Here is a 4,871-nt window from a genome sequence, read left to right on the forward strand (position 1 = left end):
AGAGAGCAAATCCTGTTGCTCAAGAAGGCTTACTTGTACTTAAGACTATACTACAAGAGCATTTTTGACTGCTTTGCGGTGAGGAAACATCTGAACTGTGTCAGAAAGTTTCTCTTAGTAAATAACAGCATTGTATTTTTAGTAGTGATTAACTAAACACAGGCAAATTATCTTTTGGGTTAATCATATCAAGAGTGGTAGTAGCTGTAATGAGATAAAATATGAAATGAGATGCTAATTTGAAGGCCTTTTAAAAAAATCAACATATGATTCATTGCACAATTCTCTATTCTATGAAATTCCACTTTACATTCTACCCGTCTGCAAAACCATCCCACTTCCATAGCCTTTCTTCTTATTTGCACATCCCCGTTGTTGATGCTCTATTAATGATACTGAATTGGGGTCTGTTTCCTTCCTGATAGATTTAATTTCCCTGAAAAGTAATTAATTTTATTTAGATGTAAGAGACTGAAATTAAATATCAATATAGACATTACTTCAATTAGTTCAATTCTCCTGTCTAGTAAGACTGCTAAGGATTGTTGCCTGAGGCTTTGAATCTATGTCCAATTACTTCAGAGTAAGACCCACTGAACTTAGTGGTTCCTTCTTCTGAGTAAACAAGCATAGGAAAAGTCTGCCTGGGATGCAAATCCACTTAGATCCTTTCACGTCTAATTAAGAAAAGGCAAATGGCTGTTTTCATCTCCCCTTCAAAATTTGGCCTCCCATTCTTCAGTCCCATCCCCCTGCTCTGAATCTGCCTAGTTGAAAGATGTTCGTGTTTTGCAGCAACAGCCCATCCCTAAATCTCCAGAAAGAAAAGAAAGCCACCTTTTGAATTTAAATTCCCTTCTTTGTCTAAGTAGCAAACATGAATTGACATGCTTTGCAGAAGCTTTGCTGTAGAGGAGGCACCAAGCAGAGCCTGGGGTAGCTGACATCACTCACTGTCTCCAAGGTATATTTCATTTCACCATCTCACGCAAACTCTTCTGTGTCTGGACTTGCACAATCAGGCAGGGTCACAGGATTTGCAAAGCTTGCAATCCCTCCTACAATAGCTCTAAAGTGCTCCATAGCAGACTTCATCCAAAAGCTATTTATCTAAGATAAATGCACCTTTGTGATAGTAAGCTATGGGACTATGAATTGTAGGCAAGACGCAGTGAGATTTACAAGATGCATGTCAGACGCATATCTAACCATTCTGACATTAACCCCTCCTCAATAGCATATCATTAGAATATTCTGGTTGCTTCCTTCCAACATCACTGTCTTTCTTTCCTCTCTCACAGTGGTCAGCCAGATTCACTCAGTAGCAGGACAAAGCAGTGACATTCATATTCTTTGTCCCAAGCAGTTTAGGAGTAGAAGCATGGATGGCCCTATAAAAAACACAGTATAGGAGAACATGGGCAAATGTCTTAACTGAGCCGAGTTAGCAAGGACAAACTCTCAACCATCAAGTATCCTTTCCTTATCTAGCTGTCTGTAAAGTAAGTGTCACATGAACCAGCATGCTGGGAGTCCAAACAGCAGTCTCTGACCATGTCTTGGGAACAGCTCAGTTGGTAGAGCATGAGACTCTTAATCTCAGTCATAGGTTTGAACCCCACATTGGGCAAAAAGATTCCTGTATTGCAGGGGTTTGGATGATGACTTTCACAGTCCCTTCTAACTACAAGTCTATGATTCTATGACTCCCTACTAAGGAATATCTTTTGCAGCAGAGGACAGTGTACACTCACTTTTTCTTATGAGAAAGGTGGGTTAATGTTGTTGGCTTAGGGAAACAAGGGCAGCCCAATACATTTTAGTGCCTGAGGTAAAGGACAAGATGCTGCCTGTCCCATGACATGTAACAAATCTGACCAGACAGGCGGTTGAATCTAGCTTTGATGGTGGCAATGGGACAGCTCCACTGCACTTAAAGACACCAGGTTTAGCTTAGGGAGTGCAGTGCAGGCTGTGTAACACAGACAGTTTGGCACTCCCTTCCTCTTGACATTTGCTGGCTGAGGTGGCTGCCTCATTTTAGCTTGTGGTAGGGCTGACTCTCTAGGAAAACAATTACAGTTTACTTTGCTTCTCCAACACAAGTGTTATGTGTAACACAAGGAACTAGAGGATTGTAGCCCGTGCTGGTCCTACTAAAAGTAGATCCATTGTAATGAATGACCCTAAGTTAGACACATTCATTAACTTTAATGGGTTTACTCTGAGTAGGAGTAACATTGGAAGGGAGACTGAATTCTTCTTCTTCTTCTTCTTCTTCTTCTTCTTCTTCTTCTTCTTCTTCTTCGTTAAGAGAGGGGGGAGTGGGGGTTGGGCTGTCTCTCAACCCAAGTTTCTAACCCTCTTTGTTATTGCTTAAGAGGAGAATGGAGGGCTTAGCGTCTTTTAGTAACTGAGGACATTTCTCCCACAGTGCATGTGAACTCCCACTGTGAATATTGCAGGGTTTCCACACAGTTAATTCCCAGCAGTTTCCCTTTTCACTTACACAGCACGCTGTGAGCCAATATTTCCAATAAGCTTTTGATTCTGGGCCAAGTGTCATGCTTGCTTGCTTTCCTTTTCCTTTCTTTAAAAAATACTGTTAATAGCCTCCATCGTGGTCTGAAGGAAAACTGTCCCCAATGGCAAGCTTCTGTAGGTTCATAGGGAAGATTGCCTTCTGAGAAGCTAATTTATGCCATGGAGACAATTTCAACTGGGATTGTGGCAAGGGAGGAAAGGGTTAGGACCCTTCTCAAATGGCAGATTCCAAGCAACCCACCATACCAGCATTTAAAGTAAAGCAACCATTATCTGGATCCATTTCCCCCCAGCTTCATGGCACTGAAACTGCCCTGGACACCCCAGTTGATGACATTTGTGGGAGAACAACCATGCTCATTCTTCTTGACCCCTCAGCAGCTATCAATATTTTTGACCAGGGTGTTATTCCATCCCCACAGAGATGCATCTAGCATCTTCATTATAGATTCCACTCCATTATAGATTCCACTCCTTTACCCTGGCTTTGCATATTCAGGTTTTGTGTGTGTGTGTGTGTGTGTGTGTGTGTGGTGTACTTCTTCTGTCTTACTTAATCAATACGACACAGCTTTTGTTTTAAATAGTTTTACTTGTCTATTATTATTATTTATAAACTGATTTACCTTTTTTATTTGTTTTTACTTGTATGAATATATTGCTGTGACCTGCCCTTTGACCATCTGATAAATGAATACCCTTGACTTCAAGTGACACATTTAACATCATGAACTCTTTTGTCTATAACTTCACCATGTCTCTATATACAATAGAGGCCCGGATCAGGGAATGGATCTATCATAAAACTTGCAGTTCTCAAAAGCTTTTTAAATTGTGAAATATTTCTGCCCTGAGTATCCCTTTCCCTACTTGACAGTCATCATCTCTAACAATGATGACCTTTCTACAAAGATACTAATAATACACAAGTGAGAAGATTTTGCAGAATGACTTTTCATGCTCATATGAAGGATAGCTCCAGCTCCTTTTAAAAGTGCAAAAGCTTTTCAGTGTCAAAAGCTTGGTATTCCTACATTTCTTACAGAGATTGCTCACCTGCTGTCATTGAAGACACTTCCCCATCCAATCCTGTATCACTTAAAAACTCAAGTGTACAAGTGCTTAAGTATTCACATGGAAGAGCAAAAGTAAGTTCTCCAGAATTCCAAATCACCCAAACCCCCTTCAAAACAACCCTGAGTTATACCAGCTGAGGTTCCAACCCCTTTGTATGAAAAAAGGAAGCAGGTGTTTGCAGATTCTGTAGTTTGCACTCCAGAAATGTATGCCTGGAGGGAGCAACACGTTTTGTCTAGAAGAGCAAAGGAAAAAGATTAAGCTTTGTATATTCATCTGAGTGCTTCATTGCTCTTGACTTGAGCCTCTTTTCTAGCCAGAGGCTGCCCTGACAAAAATTCAAAACCACTGCCCTCCCTCTTTTTAATAATAATAAAAAACACTCTGCTCTACTGTTTTCAGAGAAAATATGTCTAGAAATATTTTGAGTAACATTCAGATTATTATTATTTTGTTTGGATTTGTGCAGACACATTTGAAAAAAAGATGGGATGGACCTCCGAATGAACACCTGTGAAAGTGAGAGAGCCTGAAAATAGTTGCGGTCATGCATCTCTGTGGCAATTCATCCTTACCACAATTCAGTAAAATACACCAGAATTATTATCACCATGTTAACCGAGAAGAGCCCAGTGACTGATAAACAGTGGTTTGCCTAAGGTACTGGTCTTCAGCTGATGGGTTGGCATGTACTAGTGAGCCTGATCCAAGGTGGGGCACAACAGGACCACTAACGCCGTACAAATACATGGCAGAAGATTAAGAAACATTTTATCCTAAAGTATCTCCTACTATGTTTTGTTAACTGTGTTGTGCTCTGACCCATGTATATGCTGCCAATAAAGTACAGTAGACTGATTAACTTGATTAAGAAATGGGTCCCCAAGTGCATGTTTGGGTTAAAAGTGAGTCCTGGATCTGACAAAGTTGACTAAAGCTGGCCTAAGGCTACCTAGTGAGCTTGTGGGTGAGCTGAGCCAGAACTGAACATGTAAAGTGGCCTTCCCTAATCTGGTGCCTTCCAATTGTTGCTAGTGTGGTGTAGTGGTTAAGAGTGGTAGACTCCTAATCTGGTGAACCGGGTTTGCGTCCCCGCTCCTCCACATGCAGCTGCTGGGTGACCTTGGGCTAGTCACACTTCTTTGAAGTCTCTCAGCCTCACTCACCTCACATAGTGTTTGTTGTGGGGGAGGAAGGGAAAGGAGAATGTTAGCCGCTTTGAGACTCCTTCAGGTAATGATAAAGCGGGA

General features: G+C 41.2%; 1 long non-coding RNA gene across 1 annotated transcript; it reads left to right on the top strand.

The window, feature by feature from the left end:
- The first annotated feature begins 200 nt into the window (after positions 1-200).
- LOC308479354 lies at positions 201-4,452 on the top strand. The gene is made up of 3 exons (XR_013987636.1): positions 201-964; positions 3,590-3,692; positions 4,091-4,452. It is a non-coding gene; the product is annotated as an uncharacterized lncRNA (long non-coding RNA).
- Positions 4,453-4,871: the final 419 nt, after the last annotated feature.

Source organism: Podarcis pityusensis (assembly GCF_964106645.2).
Source record: "Podarcis pityusensis genome assembly, chromosome: 6".
In the NCBI taxonomy this organism is placed as follows: Eukaryota; Metazoa; Chordata; class Lepidosauria; order Squamata; family Lacertidae; genus Podarcis; species Podarcis pityusensis.